We start from the raw sequence: 25,270 nt of genomic DNA on the forward strand, positions 1-25,270 counted from the left end.
ACATTGGCAGCAGTGGACCAAGTACCCTATAGATGAGCACCGGCAGCTGCGCCACAACCCGTAGATGTTTTAGATCTACGATAAACGTCCTAGCAGCTGCGCTCTAAGGACAGTATCAACAGCTGTGCCTAATAGGGAGCCTTATGACCATGACAGTGGCGTTAAAAGGTCAATACCGGCAGAAGCGCCTCATAGGAAATGTCCCAATTCTGGCAGCTGTGCCTAAGTGACAAGATTAGCAGCTGCGCTTGACCAAAGTGTCATTGGCAACAATGGACTTCATGTTGTTTCCTTAGGATGATCCTTAGGAATGAATGAATGAGAAATAGCTGATTCTTAGGGTAGATCCTTAAGAATAAAGAAGATAATGGGGATGGGTAATTGGGTTGATTATTTGATTGTTTAAACATAATAATTATATTGTTGTGGGTTGAAAACCCTATGTACTCACCAGGTTTCCCAACCTGACCCACTCAGTTTATTTATATCACAGGTGTTGATATGAAGTGACACTACACTGAGAGATTTAAAGAGATGTAGATCACTAGTGTAAATAATTGTAAGTTCTGTTTATGCTTATGTTTCTGTATTAACGATGACATCCCAAACGTTTTAAAATGAAATAAATACGTTTCTTCGAAAATGTTTTAATAACGTATTTACCATGTTTTTCTGGGAACAAATTCCGCAACATTTTTATAAAATGAAGTACTCTGATTTTTATAAAGCATAAACAACATCGGTCTTTTCTGGCCGTGAAAATGGGGACGTCACACTAGTGGTGTACCCTTTCCTCGTTTCTGATTGATCCTATAAGCACACTTGCAGCAAGCCGACTGTTTCACTTGTTCTGGTGCCCTGTATTTACCAACAGTAGGTTTAGAAGTAACTGAGTTAGAAGCAACAAATTCAGCATTCAAGGAGTCATTGGTTTGTTCAATAGTGTTCTCCTTGTTCTCATCTTCGACTACTTTACCTGCACAAGAAATAGAATCATCAGAAACATTCACCTTAATATTCTCAGTTGGCCCAGATTGTTCAATATTAACTGTAGCTTGTTTAGGGAGTGGGCCAAACTGAGCAGGAATCACTTCCTCGTTGGTCTCAAGGGGTGGGTTATAGTTGTCATTAAAAGGAGGTGGTACACTGTGATACCCTAGACCCTTATTTTGATTATCCTTAAAATTTAATTGTTTTTCAATCATTGATGCAACTACCTCACTTGACACATCAAATTTCTTAAAGGTAAAATCTGCATCTTTATATTTAGCTTTCAATACATCCAGTTTGGCAGTCACATTAGCAAGTTGTTTCTTAACATAGGTATAATTCTCACATTTATTGTTATATTCTTCTTGAAGCTTTCTAAAGTCCTTGATTTTGGCGTCTAGTTGTGCTTTTAAGGGTGTTTGACCTTTCTTAAGTGTATATCCTTCATATTTAAGGTTCTCATTTTCTCTTTTTAATAAATCGATTTGATCTCAAAGAAATTTAATAGTAGTTTCACAAGATTGAGAGCATGAAACTTCATTGACCGGGATGTTTGCGGAACATATTGTTTACCAAAAATTCCCTTTGACTAAAAACTCAAAAGTCAACCTTAAAAGTCAAATTTAAAAAGTCAAACCGAAAAGCTAAATTTGAAAGTTTGAAAGTTAAACGAGAAAGTCAAAGTTTAAAGACAAAGGTCAAACTTGGAAGTCAAAATCAATTTTTAAGGTCAAAAGTCAAAAATTAAAAACCAAAATTTTGGTGTTGAAAATGGAATTTTTTTAAAAAAAATTTGATTTTTGCGCTAAAAATGTTAAAATTGCGAAATTGAAACGGAAATAACGATTCCTTTTGAATTAAATTGGGAAGGAGAGTATCAAGTGGCTTGCTAGATGAGTTGGAAGGGGCGTTGGATGAATAAGCAAGGGGTCGGGGTTCGATCCTTGTAACCCCCAAAATTTTTTGAATAACTGATGATCGCGAGGGAACCGACAATATGCAAACCGAACACGTGCTGCAGTCACAACAAAGACCGATCTAGCCCGAGAACTATTTGCGACCGAGAATGAGACGCTCCACCGCAAACCCGCCTGACCGAACATATGCGAGGTGTGCGGTCGACAACGTCTGAGGCAGGAAACGTTGCTGGGCCATGAACTATGCAAGACCTCGGACCGTGAACTAGTTGGGCTGTGAAAGCTTCTTTGTTTGCGACCGAGAATGAGACGCTCCACCGCAAACCCGCCTGACCGAACATATGTGAGGTGTGCGGTCGAGAACGTCTGAAGCAGGAAACGTTGCTGGGCCATGAACTATGCAAGACCTCGGACCGTGAACTAGTTGGGCTGTGAAAGCTTCTTTGTCCATGAAAGCCTCGGTTGGCCGTGAATACTGCTTCGGTTGGCCGTGAACACTGCTTCAGATCGCAAAAAACAACGTTTTTCACCCCTTTTTGCTCCAAAACTCGATCAGAAACTCGTTTTTATGAAAAACTTAAAGAACAAACCCCCACTATTTTGTCAAAAACTATCCAATAACGCAAAATCCTTCAAGAAAAGTGCAAAAATGCTCTAGATCTTGCCAAAAAGATTGATACAATCCAAGCTCTGATACCAACTGTAAGTCCCAAATTTGCTTGATCAATCAGATCCAATTAATGGTGCGGAATCTCATTCAATTGGATGATGCAAGATCAAAATAGAGATGAAGGAGAAGAATAATAAGATGAATCTATGATGTATTCAATAATGAGATTGATGCTCTATACATATGAGATTCTTACACACACACACACACTCTTCTTCTCTCTCACTTTCTCTCTCTAAAACACCTTGATTTATAAACACTTAAGCTCCTCTTTCTACCGTTGACTCCCTTTACCACCTGACATCTATTTATAGGGAACATGGGTCGTGAACAGGTTCACGGCTGTAGACACACCCACTTGGGTCGTGAACCCTCCTAACCGCACACACCACATGGACCGAAAAATATTAAAGCCTAGAAAAGTAAAGTATAAAACCTATTTTTGACCCAATAGTTACCTTCCTTTGTATTTTACTATCTCATTGTTGATGATTAGGTGGCAAGGAAAGACACATTTGAGGTGGTATTCAAGTGATTTGGACTTTGGTGTCGTAATGTGGGTATTAGTCGGAGAGTATATGTTGTCGTGTTTGCTATTTACACGTAAAATTTTGTTTCTTCGTTATTTGATTGGGTAAGTTTTATACCAATTGAGATTATTGGACAACTTTTCCTTACAAATAACCTGTGAGTTACCTCAGGGAAAACTTTGAAAGAAAGTCAACAGTAAAAACCCATCCCTTATAAAACTTGTAAGCATCCTCAATTTCATTTAGAAAAGTATGCAAACAAATTATAGTATTCTCTCACTCCTGATGGACTAAATTGAAAAAAAAAAGTTGAGAAACATGAAAAGGTATTGTGATTATTCACTTTCACTTTCAGTATCTATCCCTACCTTTTGAATATCAATTAAGCTTCTTTCACTTCTTAAATTGAAATAATTGTTTTTGTTAATAAAACTTTAGAATCGGATAAAAAAGTACAATAAGTATTATGAAAGAGCTTGATGTTAAAATACTAGAAAGAATAACTGTTAATTATAATTCTGATAGCTGCAACGTTGACTTTAAAATTTGATGGATAATCAACTAATAGATGACGAAAGGAGTGACAAAACTACTCAAGGACTTCTAATTACACTGTCAGATCACAAACTTCGCAAACAAGGGAACAAGTGATAATCCCCCTAAATTTTAGGCCAATCACATACATGATTTATTAAATTCTTTCAATTTTAACTATAAGACAGAAAAAGGAAAATGCAACTTTACTATGTGAATCACAATATATAAGGCTTATTTTATTTTATTCATTTAATATGAAAATTACATATCTTTTATTTTTATTGATTATTATTATTTTTAGTGGGCATGTGATGATGAAAAAGGATGAAATTGAGGATGAAACCATTGGTCTATAAAATTAGATTATCATGAAAGAAAGAAGACAAAGAATCAATATCCAAACAAATGTTGACCTAAATGCCCCAGCTATAAAAATAGAATCCCATGAACCACAATAATATTTAAATCTTTTTTTGCTATTCCTGCTTGCCACCCACATATAATTGTTTCCGTGGATATATTGATTTCATGGTGGATAACAAGGAACAAGTGGTGATGATTGGTGTCCATTTTATAATCAGAGAACAACAATAGAGAAGGGTATGGAATGTCCAGCTAAAATTGGGAATGGCAGTTTCAAGGATCTCATCTCTTTGCTGCAGCATCATCAGGATTCGGTAATTCAACAAACAATGCTTCATTATCATATATAAAAACACAATTACACATTGCAACGCCTCTTTGAAAAATAGTTGCAAATCTTCTTGCATATTGTTACATTAATCATTTGTTCAGATTACTTGGTTCGACAATTTTTAGGCATAAAACAGAGAGTAAGTGTTGTAATATTAGGAGAAAGAGAGAAATAACCAGCGTTTACTTTGTGTCTATTTTTTTTAACTATGATGTGTCATGAATTTTCAACAATTCTCGATAAGCAGTTTAAATTTATGTGTTTTACATTAAAAACATAAATAAATTCGACCTATATGTGCTATTTTTAAAATGTTGTTTTATTGTTTTTTTTTTTCGAAAAAATCATATCGATTCTTGAGATTACAATTGAATATCTTAGTTTTTTTTGTAGTTTTAGACTTAAAATTTTGTGCAAAGCATTAGGAACCTGCTTAGCCACAATCCATAGGCAGGGTGCTGATATGTGGGGTGGGGCCACCACATTCAACCGCCTGATACGCAATGCTCATCCATAGGTTGGTTATGGTTTAGATTTTCTCTAGAGTTAAATGAAAGAAATAGCAATGTACTTACATATACTTTCATTTAATCCTATTTTAACATTATACTTTCAGAGGATATTTGAGATTTCATTTTCCTTTTGTTTTTTTTCCCTATGAATTGATAGTGATGTTTGTGACAAGAATTTTTGTGTTTTACCGCTGTTTGTTGACTAAATTTGATTTTGGGTTTGTATGGCAGTTGTTTCTGGAATTTAGACATAGTACTGAATGAATTGTGGAGATTTGGTCTTGCTAAAATTGTTGTTTTTTTTTTTATCATCCTCCGGGTATTAAGGTTGGAACTCATTTGGTGATTTTTTTATCATCAGTTACGAAAAACTACAGATTAAAGAAAAAACACAAACAACCTCGCATGCCAACTCCCGTTTACATCCCGAAGTACTGACCTCCGCGTCTCTAGAGATGCACAAAATTATTCAAGACAACGCATAAGGAGATAAACTTAGTTCTGACTTTGTTTTGAATGGTTTCCATGTATTTCACATCTTTTGTGTGCGTAAAAACCTCATGAATGTTTACTATCGAATCCAAACCATGTTCCCATATAACAACACGCTGATGTTACAATCCAATAAAAAAACCCTACCGACCCATGCGAAGCATAGGCCACATCACTAATTATTATGCAAGAAGTATATTTTTTAGTTCAATAAGCAAAATATACAATATTGAAATCCAGAACCCGTTATCTCAAGTGACACCAGTTAAAGGATCGATTATCAATGCGATAACGGTGTTTAATTTTCAAAATTTGTTTCATTTTTTCGATGTTTTTATTGATTTATTAAACATTTTTTTTATTTTGACATTAATTTATGCAATTGAAATGAATCATGCAACTACATATCATGTAATAAATAAAATATTATATATTGCGCAGTTATAGAATTACACTAATTGTTCTTCTAATAAACAATTTAGTTAAAGAAATTGGAAAAAACAAAACTTAATAACATGAACAAATGTTTAGCCATTACTAATATCAAGAATTCATTAAAATAAATAAATAATAAACAAAGAAACAAAAAAGAAGTTGTACTTGTCAATTTATGAAAGGAAATGCAAATGTTTTGCACCTAACAATTTCTTCTTACTTATATAAATTTAACAATAATATCATATATATATATATATATATATATATATATATATATATATATATATATATATATATAATTGTTGTAAACGAACTCGTTTTTCTTTTAATAATATGCACCAAATGAAGACAAAAATAATACTACATTTGGCTTCTTTTTCACGTTAACATTAGTGCAAGTGATGTTTGTGCAATAAGCGTAACATTACAATGGATAAGAGTCATATGACTCAACATTTTGTCCTTTGGAAAAATATCAATACAAGGTCATTATATATTGTAAAAAAATACAAAAAAATTTGACAATATCAACTAGGATGAATTAATTGGACATTATTTGTTTTGATGTGTTTACTGTGACAAGACTTAAGAAGTTAGAAGATATTGAAATGTTGGAAAAAATAGAAATTATGGTCTGGATATACGGAAAAGAAAACTACTATAATTTAATAAAGTTACAAACTTAAAGGGTTATGACTTACAAGCATTGTCAATCCGTTGATTTTCAAGGTTTCTGCGAAGGATAAAGTTGGGCTCATACTTATAATTTTTTTGTATATAAGCAAAATAAATTTAAGGGGTGAAGTGTCAAGAGGAAAACTAAAAAGTAAATTAAATTAATAAAAAGGAGAACATGCAAATTTATAAATGTTGATCGGCTAAATATATAATTTAGTGAAAGAAAATAAGATAGATTATAAAGCATGGAGCATAAATAAAAAGCTAACAATGTAAGTAGGGAGTATCAATCCATTCAAATCATATATATTTTTGAATACAGAGGCTTAAGGGGCTAAATATACTTTTAGAAACTAATTTACCAAAATATACAATATTGTAATCCAGAACCCGTTATCTAATCAAGTGACACCAGTTAAAGGATCGATTATCAATGCGATAATAATTTTTTATTTTTAAAATTTGTATCATTTTTTCGATGTTTTTATCGATTTATTAGACATTTTTTTTATTTTGACAATAATTTATGCACTTGAAACGAATCATTCAACTACATATAATAAATAAAATATTATATATTATGCAGTTATAGAATTAAAGTAATTATTCGTCTAATAAACAATTTAGTTAAATAAATTAGAAAAAATAACACTTAATAACATGAACAAACATTTAGCCATTACTATCATTAAGAATTCATTAAAATAAATAAATAAATAAATAATAAACAAAGAAACAAAGAAAGAAGTTGTACTTGTCAATTTATGAAACCAAATGCTAATGTTTTGCAGCTAACAATTTCTTCTAATTTATATAAATTTAACGATAATATCATATATATATATATATATATATATATATATATATATATATATATATATATATATATATATATATATAATTGTTGTAAACCAACTCACTTTTCTTTTAATAAGATGCACAAAATGAAGACAAAAATAATACTACATTTGGTTTCATTTTCACGTTGAACATTAGTGCAAGTGATGTTTGTGCAATAAGCGTAACATTACAACGGATATGAGTCATACGACTCAACAATTTGTCCTTTGGAAAAATATCAATACAAGGTCATTATATATTGTAAAAAAATACAAAAAAACTTGACAATATCAACTAGGATGAATTACTTGGACATTATTTGTTTTGATGTGTTTATCGTGACAAGACTTAAGAAGTTAGAATATATTGAAATGTTGGAAAAAAAATAGAAATTATGGCCTGGATATAAGGAAAAGAAAACTACTATAATTTGATAAAGTTACAAACATAAAGGGTTATGACTTACAAGCATTGTCAATCCGTTGATTTTCAAGGTTTCTACGAAGAGTAAAGTTGGGCTCCTACTTATAATTTTTTTGTATATAAGCAAAATAAATTTAAGGGGTGAACTGTCAAGAGGAAAAACTAAAAAGTAAATTAAATTAATAAAAAGGAGTGCATGCAAATTTATAAAAGTTGATGGGCTAAATATATAATTTAGTGAAAAAAAATAAGATAGATTATAAAGCATGGAGCATAAATAAGAAGCTAAAACTGTAAGTATGGAGTATCAATCCATTCAAATCATATATATTTATGAATCGAAAGGCTTAAGGGGCTAAATATATTTATAGAAACTAATGTACCAAAGGAATTAGAAGGTTGTGTAGATTGTAAAGCACCAAATTATTCAGGACAACGCATAAGTAGATAAACCTAGTTCTGACTTTGTTTTGAATGTTTTCCATGTATTTCACATGTTTTGTGTACGTAAAGGCCTAATGAATGTTTACTATCGAATGCAATCCATGTTCCCCTATAACGACACACTGATGTTACAATCCAATAAAAAAAAACCCTACCGACCCATGCGAAGCATGGGCCACATCACTAGTTATTATGCAACAAGTATATTTTTTTAGTTCAATAAGCGAAATATACAATATTGTAATCCAGAACCGGTTATCTAATCAAGTGACACCGGTTAAAGGATCGATTATCAATGCGATAATTGTTTTTTGTTTTCAAAATTTATATCATTTTTTCGATGTTTTTATCGATTTATTAAACATTTTTTGTTATTTTGACATTAATTTATGCAATTGAAATGAATCATGCAACTACATATTATGTAATAAATAAAATATTATATATTGTGCAGTTATAGAATTAAAGTAATTGTTCGTCTAATAAACATTTTCGTTAAATAAATTAGAAAAAATAAAACTTAATAACATGAACAAACATTTAGCCATTACTATTATCCAGAATTCATTAAAATAAATAAATAATAAACAAAAAACTACGAAAGAAGTTGTACTTGTAAATTTATGAAAGTAATTGCTAATGTTTTGCAACTAACAATTTCTTTTAACTTATATAAATTTAACATATATATATATATATATATATATATATATATATATATATATATATATATAAAATTATCGTAAACGAACTCATTTTTCTTTTAATAAGATGCACCAAATGAAATCAAAATTAATACTACATTTGGCTTCTTTTTCACGTTGAACATTAGTGCAAGTGATGTTTGTGCAATTAGCGTAACATTACAATGGATATGAGTCATATGACTCAACATTTTGTCATTTGGAAAAATATCAATACAAGGTCATTATATATTGTTAAAAAATACAAAAAAAATTGACAATATCAATTAGGATGAATTACTTGGATATTTTTTGTTTTGCTGTGTTTATTGTGACAAGACTTAAGAAGTTAGAAGATATTGAAATGTTGGAAAAAAAATAGAAATTATGGTCTGGATATAAGCAAAAGAAAACTACTATAATTTAATAAAGTTACAAACATAAAGGGTTACGACTTACAAGCATTGTCAATCCGTTGATTTTCAAGGTTTCTGCGAAGGATAAAGTTGGGCTCCTACTTATTATTTTTTTTTTGTATATAAGCAAAATAAATTTAAGGGTGTGAATTGTCAAGAGGAAAAACTAAAAATTAAATTAAATTAATAAAGAGGAGAGCGTGCAAATTTATAAAAGTCGATGGGCTAAATATATAATTTAGTAAAAAAAATAAGATAGATTATGAAGCATGAAGCATAAATAAGAAGCTAAAAGTGTAAGTAGGGAGTATCAATCCATTCAAATCATATATATTTATGAATCCAGAGGCTTAAGGGGCTCAATATATTTATAGAAACCAATTTACCAAAGGAATTAGAAGGTTTTGTAGATTGTAAAGCACCAAATTATTCAGGACAACGCATAAGTAGATAAACTTAGTTCTGAATATTTTTTGAATGTTTTCCATGTATTTCACATCTTTTGTGTACGTAAAATCCTAATGAATGTTTACTATCGAATGCAATCAATGTTCCCATATAACGACACACTGATGTTACAATCCAATAAAAAAAAAACCCTACCGACCCATGCGAAGCATGGGCCACATCACTAGTTATTATGCAACAAGTATATATTTTAGTTCAATAAGCAAAATATACAATATTGTAATCTAAAACTCGTTATCTAATCAAGTGACACCGGTTAAAGGATCGATTATCAATGTGATAATGATTTTTTATTTTCAAAATTTATATCATTTTTTCGATGTTTTTATCGATCTATTAAACATTTTTTTAGATTAATTTATGCAATTGAAATGAATCATGCAACTACATATTATGTAATAAATAAAATATTATATATTGTGCAGTTACAGAATTAAAGTAATTCTTCATCTAATAATCAATTTGATTATTAAATTAGAAAAAATAAAACTTAATAACATGAACAAACATTTAGCCATTACTGTTATCAAGAATTCATTAAATTAAAATAAACAAATAAATAAATAATAAACAAAGAAACAAAGAAAGAAGTTGTACTTGTCAATTTATGAAAGTAAATGCTAATGTTTTGCACCTAACAATTTCTTCTAACTTATATAAATTTAATAATAATATATATATATATATATATATATATATATATATATATATACACACACAAAGAGAGAGAGAGAGAGAGAGAGAGAGAGAGAGAGTTAGGTTCATATATAAACCATATTCATTGTGTGAATGTATGGCCAATTCTAGACCAATCATTTGCTAAAGGGTAATTTCGTACTTTTATCAAGTAAATTAATTATTATCTAATACTAATTTCCTAATATTATGGTAACCGATTAATGTTTTGATAAACTTAAGAACCCACACGCCGACCAAACCTTTCCATCCACATCTCACAATTACTCTCATATTCCTCTTTTTTATCTCCAGGAACCTGCAACCTAAACCATGGGTTGTAATTGTCTTCATCGCAACCAACATCATCTTCATCGGCTATAATAACAGCCACCACCACCACCATCTTTATACTATCCTTATACCTCCATCTCCAATAACATATATGTGTCCTTCAACCATCAGTTACTGCACTGCATCACACGCCAAAAAAAGGCTAGGGCTAATTTTAAATTTTTTTGATTTTTTTATGATGTGCGGCCTCACCAGAGTTCGATTTTTCCTGCTGCTTAGGTTTCTTCCTATTCTCCACTTGATTCTTGTCCTTCCCTTTATATTTCTACCACCACCAATACCCATTTTTTCTGTCTCATTCCCTTTATCATCATAAATTTTGTTTTCTTGAAGGAATCTCTTTTTGCCGCAAGATATAAGAGGGAAAACATTCAAAGGAATGGAACTATTATTGTTGGGTTGTATAAATTTAATGTACTCATCTTTGTTAATGACACGTTAGTATTTTTTGAAATATTTATTTTTATATTAACCAATTAGTTTTTAAATTAAAGTTATTACTAATGAATTAACAATTGTATTTTGCGTTGATGACGTCTTAAAGGTGGCATTTATGATTCTTATATGAGACTCTGATGATGAAGTGAAGAAACAGAGATAGAAATCATGGTCTGATAGTGTCTTTTGATGGTATCAGGTCAAGAAGTGATTCTTGAATAACAGAGAAGTAATTCTTGAAGAATGCAACAATAACATTTTTAGAACTTATTCTTGAAGAATAGAACACAGAGGAATGAAATGTGGAATGGAAAAATTTTCAAAAATGTTCAATTATTCTTCTTTTATTTCATGTCTTTTTCTTGAAGAGTTTATTTAATTCTTTCAAGAATGTCCAGTTATTCATCAAAAATACATGTTATACACTTGTAATTAATTTCTTATTCTTCAAAAATGTTTTTTTTTTCAATAATGTTAATATTATTCTTAAAGAATTTTGGTTATAAACTTGTAATTCATGTCTCATTCATTAACAATGAGAATGCTAAGAATGAAAATTCAGTTTTATATCCGGTAAAAGTTTAAAGCGGCATTCAAGAATCCGACCTGCAAAACTAAATATCAAAAATGTTGATTTGTAATTTTTAAATTTTAATTTGACGTTTTCCCTTAAATTTTGGTTTAGTATGCATTAATATCGGAAATTTCCTAATTTTGTTTTAAAAAAAGTCCAATTTACCCTTATTGACTTTTTTAAAATAGAAATCAATTATTTTTTTTCATTTAATTACCATCATGCCATTGCTCATCATAACCACTCATTTTTTTAACCTAATGGACCAAAAATGGTCATACATTCACACTATAATTGCAATTCATATTTAATCCTAACCCTATATATATATATATATATATATATATATATATATATATATATATATATATATATAATTGTTGTAAACGAACTCATTTTTCTTTTAATAAGATGCACCAAATGAAGACAAAAATAATACTATATTTGGCTTCTTTTTCACGTTGAACATTAGTGCAAGTGATGTTTGTGCAATAAGCGTAACATTACAATGGATATGAGTCATATGACTCAACATTTTGTCCTTTGGAAAAATATCAGTACAAGGTCATTATATATTGTAAAAAAAATACAAAAAAAATTTGACAATATCAACTAGGATGAATTACTTGGACATTATTTGTTTTGATGTATTTATTGTGACAAGACTTAAGAAGTTAGAAGATATTGAAATGTTGGAAAAAGAAACAGAAATCATGGCCTGGATATAAGGAAAAGAAAACTACTATAATTTAATAAAGTTACAAACATAAAGGGTTACGACTTACAAGCATTGTCAATCCGTTGATTTTCAAGGTTTCTGCGAAGGATAAAGTTGGGCGTCTACTTATAATTTTTTTGTATATAAACAAAATAAATTTAAGGGGGTGAACTGTCAAGAGGAAAAACTAAAAAGTAAATTAAATTAATAAAAAAGAGAGCATGCAAATTTATAAAAATTGATGGGCTAAATACAATGGCGGAGCCAGGCTCAAAGCAAAGGGGTATCCTAATTTTTCTCCTGGGTATCACCGCAACGGCTGAGCATGGGTCGGGTCAGGTTAGTTTTTCCTAAAACTGAACCCAAAACCAACAGCCTCAATTTTGAAAATTTTAAACCAAACCGAACCCAATACCATTGGTTTGGTTTTTCGGTTTTCAATTTGTTCTTGGGTTACCTGGTTTGGTTTTGGTTTTAAACCCAAACCTTAATCGAATCGTTAGCTAACTTCAAGTATTGTTATATAAACATGAAGTTTTGATACTTTAATCAATGTGGACTTAAAGTAGATATCAAATAAAGCATGAGGATAACAAGCTTATATAATAGATGAAAATAACTAAGTTTACATGTGTTTGGCGATGTGGGATAGAGTAGTTGGGAAAATAAAAGAATATAATAGTTGGAAAAATAAAAGATATGTAAACAAATGATTTGTAAGGAAGCAAGAATTGATCTTAAGACCTTTATTTCATTAAGCCAACACCTTAACTAGTAGACTAACTATTTGTTTGTGCTTATAAGTGAATAGATGCGTATATATACACTACATAAAACAATTTTTTTTTCTAAAAAATTTACGCTACCGAAATTTTTTTGAGGGGTATACCCCTTGGATCCGCCCCTGGCTAAATATATAATTTAGTGAAAAAAATAAGATAGATTATAAAGCATGGAGCATCAATAAGAAGCTAAAAGTGTAAGTAGGGAGTATCAATCCATTCAAATCATATATATTTATGAATCCAGAGGCTTAAGGGGCTAAATATATTTATAGAAACTAATTTACCAAAGGAATTAGAAGGTTGTGTAGATTGTAAAGAATGGAGTATAAATAATGGGCTGAAAATGTAACTTGTACTATTAATAGTAATATCCAAACTTGGATGTTATACAAAGGGACACGCGCTTCATCCAAATGAGCTAATTGATTTCTATGTTTAATTTTGAGTAATTGATGTATATAATACATAATTTGGCTAAAATTCATTTTCTATTTTTTCGGAGCTTTGTGTGAGCGTACATCCTGCACCGTTCAGGGTTATTAAGTCATAGGTGTGAGACCCGTGTATTACACGGGTTGATTTGAAAAAATTAAACATTAAATTAAAATATAAACAGAAAATATTTTTTATGTACAACTTTGAAATAAGAAAAGAAAATTGTATTTATTGCAATTTAATATTATATATATGATATTTAATACTTTACATATATAAGTATATGACTTTAATTTAAAAAATTAAAACAAATAAAAAATTAACAATTGGATAATATTTATTTCAAAAGTACTACAAAATAATAAATGTCAAAACTCATGAAAGATTGAAATGTAGCAAAAAAAACCTTCATTTATTAAGGAAAATTTACTTCAGTTATATAAGCAAGTAGTAGTGGGGATGTTTCCGTGTTGCATCACATTTATTAATTCTATATTTTCAATTAAATAAACTAATATAAAATATTGGCATGTAAAATTACTTATATATTCGAGATATATGCACACAAAATAATTAATAAAAAAAAGTGAAGACCTGTTAATTATAACAAATAATAAAACTTAAAAGAAAAACTAAAATGAGAAAGAGACAAAGATAATGGTAAATTTATTATTTTAGAACATTTAACGGAGGAGGCTTGACGATAACATCCTTAGCGACCAATTGTGCAATTTTTGCCAACCAGAGTGGCTATCAATGTAAAAATTCCAATTCATGAATCTAAAGTGCATAAAAGTGCAAAACATAAGACCAAATATGTAATTATTTATACATATTTGTTTATTGCTTATTTGCGGTGGAAATAAACAATAAGCATGAGGATAGATGCTTATTAAAATTAGCTTATTTAGCTTAATAAGCTGGATTTTATCCAAACACTCAAATTAGCTTATTGTGAGAATAAACAATAAGCACCTCTTTTTTCCTATCCAAACACCCCCTAAAACCAATTCCGACATGTGAAACTATTAACAGTAACATTTTGGAGCCGGATTTATTTTGGAGCTGTACAGATTTGGTCCCTGTCTTTATCTCACTTACCCACCATAGACCGCCTTTGCAAAGTGTGTTAGAGCATTAATGTGTCATGATCCTTGGTTGCGAGTCAACACGTTTCAAGTGAAAATTAATGTGCACTATTCCACTAATTTACTATTTCTGTAATTCTCATATGATAATTGAAAGATTGAAGTTCTATCTCGCCAAAAATCGGGTTTTCCAGAAAAAAACCTAGCCTTCCTCCTTCTCTGTTTCGTTATAAGCGACTTTTACCACTGTCATGGCCTTCATTACTCATAGTCGTCTCCACTATTGCAAATCACCACATAATCACATCCATTGACCGTCCATGTCACCACCTACGCTTTTTCTCGAAATTCTCAATAATAAGCCACAGTGACTATCATCACCTCTTCTATATCCCACTTTATTCTGGTGATTCTAAACCTCTTGCATGTGACAGTCACTAAGAATCATCACACACACACGTAAAAAATGAGAGATTTAAGAAGTTAAGGTAAAAGCAAGAGAAAAGCGAAGAGAATAGTGGGAGAAAGAGAAATAGAAAATGGAATTCCACTTCATGTAAGCATAATTAGGCATTAACATCTTTTCCTCATTTTTTTTTCGGTTTATCTATAAGTAGAGATTATGGGCAAGAGCCTTATTCGACTACTACTTTTGTATCTTCTACTTATGATTATGGCAGCCCAAATGAAAAGCTTTGCATCTTAAATGGATTGGTAGGTGCAATAATTGGTAAAGGTGTAGGGACTACAAAACTTATTCTACTGCAATCTAGAGCAAAGATCCAAGTTACTGATGGGTTTTGGGAGGCTAATGATGATCCTTTTTATAAAAAAAAATATTAAATGACAACGAAAGCAATTTTAAAATAATTATTATTTTAAGATTATTTTAAACAAAACCACCAAGGATCCAATTACATGGTATGAGAAATATTATAAACAACACATAAGATATTTAGAACTTCAAACTTTGAAGACTTTGATCCCACTTGGTATTGGGAAGTTGATGAAGATGGAAAAAACTCAAGAAAAACTTTATCTATAATGTATACATCAACAAGTATATGCCACAAAGAATGCTATTTCTCATCTTGTATCAAGTAGTTCTTAATATTTTAAGCACTTATCATAAATAAGCCTTAAAGGAGAAACATTTCCAAAGAACCAGTTCTTCACTAGCTTCAAAAGTGAGGGGGAAAAGAAGGGGCTAGGGAGCTCATGGTTATGGAGAGAAAAAGGATCAAGAAGCAACCTCAAATGAAAGTCTTATGCGCTCTTTTATACCCATACATCATGTCAAAGACCCATACCTCTACAAAGGTCAAAGGTATGGGACAATTAGAGCATAGTGTGTGTAACAAGGAAACTTGCAAGCAAGCTTCTCCTATCACCCCATACTTACAGTTATAAGAGAGTAAGAGAGACATTTGATTTTTCCAACTAATCAAATATATTCTCTTAAATGTTTAAGTTTATATACATTATACATATGAACTACTAAAGGTCAAACATCTTGTATAGAACATATTAAATCATATTGTATGATTAAATAGCTAGTTATACTCTGTAAAATATTATTCACATAAAATAATAATTATTCCCAATTTAAATACAATAGTTGGATATATTTATTAATAATCAAATTACAAATAAAACTTCAGTAAGTGACAACTTGTTAAAGGTGTGACCCTATATGATCATTTGTTATTGGCAAACATCAATCTAAAATGATTCTTGAGCATATATGTGACATCCCAAATTTCACGGCCAGAAAAGACAGATTTGTTTATGCTTATTCCAAAATCAGAGTATCCATTTTGAGGAATAATAGTGCGGAATTTGTTCCCAGAAACATGATAATGATATTATCAAAGAATTTCCAAAGAAATGTATTTTATTTATATTAAAACGTTGGGATGGCATTGTCAATAAAGAAACATAAGCATAAAAAAATATTACAAGCCTTACAGTAATTAAACTAGTGACCTAATACTCCTTGAATCTCTAAGCAGAATGTATCTTTTAGATCGCTACATGTGATACAATAAACATAGTGGGTCAGGTTGAGAAACCTGGTGAGTACATAGGGTTTACCCATAATATTATAATCAGTTGGTTACAATTATATAATACACATCAAACTATTAACCCAATTACCCATTCTGGTTATTCTCACTCCCTGATCCTAGATCGATGATCTCAAGGGATCTATCCTAAAGGATCTCAAAGTGAACAATACTGCTTCGCAGGTCCATTAGCAATATATGCTAATAAGATAGTCATGGAGTGAATGGAGTACCCACGTGAATAATTCATTCATACCTATAGTTCGTAGTCATGTCCATACGAGGTTCCTTAACATCTACAAGAAGGGGACCTGCCTATGTATAATTTAGTAACACCTATAGGTCGAAGACCTATCCATGTATGGTTCATTAATGCCTACCAGTCTTAGACATGGCCGTAATATAATTTACTAACACCTATAGGTTGTATACCTGCCCGTGTTTGATTGATTAACACCTACAGGTTGTAAACATGTATGTGTACAATTTAACAACATCTACATCTTGTGCACCTGCCCATGGGGACTTAATAAAACATCTACAGGTTGCAAATCTGTCCATGTTGACCAGATTTTTCTAGATTAGTTTGTGGTCGTCCTCTATACCCTACTAGATGATTAATCCTCAGAAGTACAATAATATTGTGCTAGCTACAATCCCTCATTATATATTACTTTATATAACCCTTTACTACACAATATACTTTAGGTATTATAATATAGTTCAATATAATATAACCAAGTAATCATATCGAGCACTTTGCCTCATTGATGCAAGTTACATCATTGGTGCATCTTTCGAAGTGTTTCTTCCAGCACTTCTCACGCCACTTTGCCTCATTGAAATCCCTAGTCCTTTTGTCATTGAGACGGGACTTTGAAAATCTGATCTTTTTACCGAACCTTGAAGATCCCTCAAGCTTCATTTTCCCTCTAGTTTCAGTTTTCTCCAGAACTTTCTCCATTATCTGGGTCTCCAAATTCCTAGCTACCCAGATGGTTGCTTTTATAATAGTTGCTAGCTTCACCGTTGGCCCATAATCCGCTGGTAGTCCCATAACATACTTTTTTACCTTGGAAAGTTTAGTAGGAACCAAGTTAGGAACTAACTTCATCTTTTTTGTGAAAGCTGCAGCATACTCGCTGACACTCATTTTCCCTTTCTTTAGGTTCTAGAATTCTTTGTTAATCTCTAGCAAGGTTGTAGAACTCGCAACTCGGTACCTGTTCGGCCGACTGTCGACTAGTAAGTACTCAGGAGTACTCAGAGAGTACTCGGATTCGGTAATTCATGTAGAAATATTTTTAGGGAAATTATATATGTCAAAATCATAAGTTGATTGAGATATATAACAAAATTAGATACATGTAAATACACAAAAATTGAAAAACACATATTGGTCTCACCTTATGAATAATTACTAAAAATTTAAGATATATATATATATATATAGTAATAATCACATGTGTGTGTTAAATAATAAATCATTAAGTATATTATACATATTAATCATGAGTTGGACAAGTTTTACAAACTGCTCACTTTAGTAAGGGCCAATCAAGGAGTACTCAGATTTTGTAACTCGAATCAGTAAGGAGCCGAGTAGGGAGTACTCGGTTGACTAATTGGCCAACTTCGTGAATTTTACAACACTGATCTCTAGAAGATCTTTCTTAGAGTAGCACTACATATTCAGTTGCACAAGAAAGTCTTCCCAAGACATCTTACGAGCTTCTCCCTTGGGCATGGTATTAGCTAGTAACTTCCACAAGCTTAATACTCATGTCTTCAACTGTCTGACCGTGAGAACGATCTTCTACTTGTTGCTGCAGTCATAACTCTCAAACATCATCTCTATCTCGGAGATCCAATCCATAACTTCCACTGATGTTGGGCTACTACAAGGACTCAGTGGCTTGGATGCCATGAAGTCCTTGTACTTGCATTCACATCCATCGTTTCCTCCGTTTGGTTGGTTTCTTCTAACCACTATTCGCTTAGCTTAGCTAACAGTCCGACTGTAGTTTCTCTCCTCAGACTATTCATCATTCAACTCGGGTTGCACAACAGGTGTAGTCGGTTCATCCCTATTATCACGTAACATTTGTATCATCTCCTCCCTTTGTTAGGCCATCATAACTAGGATCATTGCTAGGACTCCTGCAATCGTGACAGGTTCAACTACTGGAATGACCTCAGGCGCATACTTTACAACACGAGGTTCAGGTTGTTCATTTCCATTATCGTTTCCATGTCCGCTGCTTGTTCTTACCGTGACATTCTATACACCAAAGCAGATATTTAGTGTATAGTGACGAGGATTAATATAGGGAAATATTTATTTACAATAGACATATAAATCTCTTTATCAAGTTATATGTCAGTCCTAATGCCGTAATTAAATGTTTAGAAAGCTGGACATATAAAATTTTCAGATCCGGCCAGTAATAGACCATAGATCCGATCAAACAACAACATCCTAAAGCATATAAGGCATCTTATAGCTATAATATAAATCATCTAGAACATCAAATCAATTTAGGCATCTTTCCTAAAATAAGCTAGTGCGTGTGTCTATCGAGGCATATTTCCTAAATATATCAGACACTAATCTCAAAATCATCCTTAGCATTCTAAGTTTAAGTCTAGAAATCCTACAAATTCCTAGTTCGCCTAAACTAATGCTCTAATACCAACTGTGACATATTCACATGGACAGAAAAGACCGATTTATTTATGCTTATTCAAAATTAGAGTATCCTTTTTGAGGAATAATATTGTGGAAATTGTTCCAAAAAACATGATAATTATATTATCAAATAATTTCCGAAGAAATGTATTTTATTTATATTAAAATGTTAGTATGTCATCGTCGGTACAAAAACATAAGCATAACGAAATATTACAAGCCTTACTGTTATTAAACTAGTGGCCTAATACTCCTCGAATCTCTCAGAAGAATGTATCTTTTTGATCGCTACCTGTGATACAATAAACTGAGTGGGTCAGGTTGGAAAACCCGGTGAGTACGTAGGGTTTTCCACCCACCATATTATAATCATTTTGTTATAATTATATAATTCACATCAAACTATCAACCTGATTACCCATTCAAGTTATTCTCACTCCATGATCCTAGATTTATGATCTCAAGAGATCTATCCTAAAGGATATCTAGGTGAAAAATAATGTTTCGCAGGTCAATTAGCAATATATGCTAATAAGATAGTCATGGAGTGAATCGAGTACCCACATGAATAATTCATTCATACCTGCAGTTCATAGTCTTATCCGTATGAGGTTCCTTAACATCTACAGGCCGGGGACCTGCCTATGTATAATTTAGTAACACCTATAGGTCGAAGATCTATCCATGTATGGTTTATTCATGCCTAAACGTCGTAGACCTTCCTGGAAGATAATTTACTAACACCTAAAGGTTTTATACATGCATATACTTGATAGATTAACACCTACAGGTTGTAAAGATGCCCATGTACATTTTAGCAACATCTAAATCTTGTGCACCTGCCCGTGGAGGACTTAATAAAACATCTAGAGGTTGAAAACCTATCCATGTTGAGCAGACTTGTGTAGATTAGTTAGTGGCTGTCCTCTATACCAAACTAGATGTCTAATACTCAGTAGTACAATAATATTGTGCTGGCTACAATCCCTCGTTATATATTACTTCATATAATCCTTTACAATATACTTTAGGTATTATAAGATAGTTCAATATAGTATAACCAAGTAATCGTATCGAGCACAAGTATTGCAAATTCAAACAGTAAGCATAAACAGAATCTAAGTAGTAAAATACTTCATACCAATGTGTAAGATGAAAGTAACTATGCATTCACTTGTTAAAGTGATGACTGGAAAGTTAGGCAGTGCTTCGCTTCTAGCAACTGACTTTTCCATTGACGTAAAATAGTATCATTATCACTAAGTATTAGTCTAATATTTTTTAATAACTAATTATTAGTCTAGATTTCTCAATAATCCAAATGTGTACTGATATGTAGTTTTAAAGAGATAGCTAGGTACAATCATATCGAAGGTAGGGTCCATTTGGTATACATAATATACTGTTTGGAAATCCCACTTTAATAACCTCATTAAATACCACCTAGATATCATCCCCATTAGTAGATTAATTAATAATATGACATTGGAATCACTGACGAATGTTATTTATAAGTTCATAATAATGACTTACGACTATAAATATAGGTTACACTTAAAGTGTAGTAAGTGCAGCTTAACTTACGAATGCTTTAGTGAAAACTAGGAAATTGTGTTGGCAGAACTTCGACCCTAAAGCTTCTATTTTATGGGCTCAAAGATACCTCACAACCTTGCTAAACACCCCTAAGGACTAGAAGAACGTGGACTCAAGAAGAAAGAAGTCTAGGAGCAATCAGATTTGAAAGATGTGAGCATATGAGGGATTTTTACAACTTATTTATAAGCTGCCAGCAACGATTATACCCAGCATAATTATAGTGTATGCCCTGCATATTGCATACACCCAACGTACTTTAGTTGTACGCCCAGCGTAGTGGCGTGGGCACCAAGCAAAAACGTAGGTAGATCCCCATGAACTTTTGTATACAAGCTCCGTTTTTTACGTTCTTTATATCGACGTTTGTACTTCTGAGTACTGCAACTTTCCTTTTGACCATGTTGGCTAATTCTCTACCGATCCTAAATTTAACAGTCTGAGAAGATTACACTGCTAATGACCGTGTAAAATTCATAACTTGTACATACGGACTCCATTTCGAATATCTTTTTATCATTGAACTCCTATTTACGAGATCTTCAACTCTTTTTTAGATCATTTTGGCTAAAATCGACCGATCTAAAATTTGATTTTTGTGCCCGCACTATTATGCTGACACTTCGAAAAATCACAACTTCTTCTACTGAAGTCAGATTTGGATGTTCTCTATATGTACGCTCTTGTTTTAACAAATACTGTAAATTTATTTATATCACTAAGGATAAAAAGCATTTTTATCAAAATCTCACATTTTACAATACGTAGACTCGTGTCTATTTAATCGCGAAACTTCAACGGGTCATAACTTTTTCGTTATATGTCGGATTTAAGTGTTCCTTATATCTCCCGAATCCTTGTCACATATACTATAACTTTTGTTAACATTATTTTTTTCTAAAAAATGTTCTATCAAAATGTCATTTTTAATGTTTATTATATCTTAATTGACTAGCCTGAATATGCGAGTGTTACAATATAGATGCAACAATATCCCACTTGCACAAGATTCATTGTAGATTGACATAAACATTAGTTGATGTCTAGCAATTACTAATTTCCAAGTGCTCCAAGACACAACCAGTTATAAGGTGTTGTATAAGTTATCCCTTTGTTATATACATCATGGTAAACAGGAGACATGGATCGTAATCAATCTCATATGATTTTCAACTTTTAGTAAGCCCTTAGATGTGTAACTCTCACCGTATAAGAGGAACATATCCCATCCTGACTACATACGTCTCTCATGTAGTTCATGCTATACCCAACTATGTCTTTTATAATTGACTTTTAATAGGAAGAAAGTTAAACCATGTCAAAGGACAATAATTCATACTCTCAAGTCCTAAATATGTATCTCAGGTCAAAGAATACAAAAATACTACCTTTATCATACATCACTCATGAATACGATCTATAATTGATTATGATTTGGGTCATGTCGAATACTTACTCTCCATTCAAGTACCTATGAAATTGGTCATAGCTCTTTGCTATTTTCAATTCTTTGAAAATAAACCAACCCATTCATATTAGTCTTATTTTATAGATGTTCCCACAACTACGAATGCATATGGATATTTAGAATAACCAGGTTATTCAAGAATTAAGCATGTTCATGTATAACAGAACAACTATTTAACCGACAAGACTGTGCATATTGTAAAAAGTGAGTTTTTGATGAATTACTTTTTATCCTAAAAGATCTAAACAAAAGACATAGTAGTCGTTAAACCAAGAGCATGCATATAGAGAACATTCAAATTTAACTTCGTAAGGGGAAGTTATGATTTTTTGAAGTTTCAACGCAACAATATACGGCTCAAAAACTGAATTAGAGATCAATTGATCGTTAGGAAAAAAAATTCTAAACGAGAGTTGAAGACCTCGTCATATGATTATGTCGATATAAAGACAGTCGAGAACGAATATCGTATGAGAGAGTTATGAATTTTTAACAGAATTGAACAGTCTAAACCTATTAAAAATATAACTTTAAAATTCAAAATTAGCCAACGGAGTCTAAATGAAAGTTATAGATCTCGTCAAGATCTTTCGAGGGATGTAAATAACATCGAAAACAGAGCTAGTATGAAGAAGTTACGTCATTTCATAAATTTGAAAATTTATGTGCACCTGACATGCGATGATGACGTGGGGGATCCAAAGTGCGCCATGTGGAAAGTCGACCCTCCATTTTCTTCGGGAGAGAAGTGACATGGCTCCACAAAAGTATGACATGTGGCACCATAGGAGGGTGACACATGGCACCTTCTTGAAGGAGGATGGGTGGATGAAACATAAAACCCACAACCCAACTGTGTACCGAAGCAAAAAACCTCCATAATTCAATAGGTGAACACAAGCGAACGCAAATTATGACAAGGGCAAAATTATGAAGATGTTTTGAAAGAGATTCAGATTTGAATATATAATTCTTTAGATTTGAAGAATGAAACATAATTTTTCTGCAAACTTAGTCATAAGAGTAAAGAATGAAACACAAATTTTCTACAAACTTACACAAATTTTCTGTAATAAAAAAACCAACAAAGGCTCAGATCTGCTGTAATTTAAGGAATTTAATGGTCAAAATATGCCATGGTTGCAATCACAGTTGCAGGTGACGTTTTGAAAAGAAATTTCAAGAAACAAGCACATGCCCTCTGGATTGCCCAACCAAGATGCGAATTAGCTCAACAAATTCTGATTTTGCTCAGATGAAATCCCATCATCATAGCCTTCGATTGTAGATGAAAGAAGAAAGGAAGTGACAACAGATTTGCCAATAATGGAAATAGGAAGCCAACAATAGGGGCTTGGTGGTGGTTACACAGTCGTGAAGAGGGAGATCCAATCTCCAGCGACCCTATGAGGGATTAATATGGGTCGTCGATGGTTGAGAACCAAGGGAACAAGTCTCTGTCTTCATCTGATCGGGGAGCCAACAATGGGGGCTTTGTGCGATTCTTTAACAACCAGATGAGAGATTAGAAACAGCGGTGTCAGCTCCTGGTTCGCCGGTAGCTTCTTTGACAAAAGGAGCCCTCGATGGGACTGCTAAGTGATGGAAAGAACAACAACGATCAGATCCGATTAGGGGGTGTTTGTGGCTATTGGGTATCGATAGGAAGGAAGAAAAAGAAGGTCTATTGCCCTTTTCCGGTGGCCGGTAAACGTACATCCGGTAGGTGGTTCTTCCATAGTATGAGAGAGATATAGATAGAATGGTAAGAGAGAGAGAGACGGCCTCACTTTTTTTTTTAATTTCAAATTAACAAAATATTAAAAATAAATAAATAAATAAATAAAAAGGGCATTTTCATCTTGTCACACACACTTAACAGAATCTGTTAACAAAGTTAGTCACAGGGGCGTTTTGTGTGCAATGTTTGCTTCCTAGGTACCATCTAAGGGAAAAAAGTTTCGTAGGGACTACTTTAGGGAAAAAACAAAACCTTAAGGACCATTCGTGTAATTTGTTCTATATTACTATTATCCATTTGAGTCTAACTTGGTGACGGCATAGTATACTACTATTATCCGTTTGAGTTTAGCGTAGTGACGACATAATATATTACTATTATCCGTTTGAGTCGAGTGTAGTGACGACATAATATATTACTATTATCCGTTTGAGTCTAATGTAGAAACGACATAAAATACTACTATTGTTCATTTGAGTTGAGCGTAGTGATGACATAATATACAATTTTGCATTTGAGTTTAGCATAACGATGGCGTAGTGGAAATATTATCGATAAGAATTTGGCAGAATAATGACTAGACATAATGTTATCCAAGAGATTTAGCCAGAATAACGGCAATGTACTAAGTAATCCTAGAGAGTTAGCCAGACTAACGGTGAGGTATAATTTTTTCCTAGAGAGTTTTCCAGAGTAACGACTAGGTATAATGTTTTCCTAGAGAGTTGGCCAGTTTAAAGACTATGTATAATGTTTTCCTAGAGTGTTGGCCAGAGTAACAACTAGGTATAATGTTTTCCTAGAGATTTGGCCAGTATAACGACTATGTATAATGTTTTCCTAGAGAGTTGGCCAGTATAATGACTATGTATAATGTTTTCCTAGAGAGTTGGCCAGGGTATCTACTAACA

The 25,270-nt window shown here is 32.1% G+C and overlaps 1 long non-coding RNA gene across 1 annotated transcript; it reads left to right on the forward strand.

Annotated features, from left to right (window-relative positions):
• Positions 1–4,047: 4,047 nt before the first annotated feature.
• Positions 4,048–4,953, forward strand: LOC145065423 (uncharacterized). Its single transcript, XR_013688416.1, has 2 exons — positions 4,048–4,321; positions 4,732–4,953. It is a non-coding gene; the product is annotated as an uncharacterized LOC145065423 (long non-coding RNA).
• The last annotated feature ends 20,317 nt before the right edge of the window (positions 4,954–25,270 follow it).

The sequence above is a fragment of the Lactuca serriola genome, chromosome 8 (genome assembly GCF_051521515.1).
Source record: "Lactuca serriola cultivar US96UC23 chromosome 8, Lser_US96UC23_V15, whole genome shotgun sequence".
NCBI classification, from domain to species: domain Eukaryota; kingdom Viridiplantae; phylum Streptophyta; class Magnoliopsida; order Asterales; family Asteraceae; genus Lactuca; species Lactuca serriola.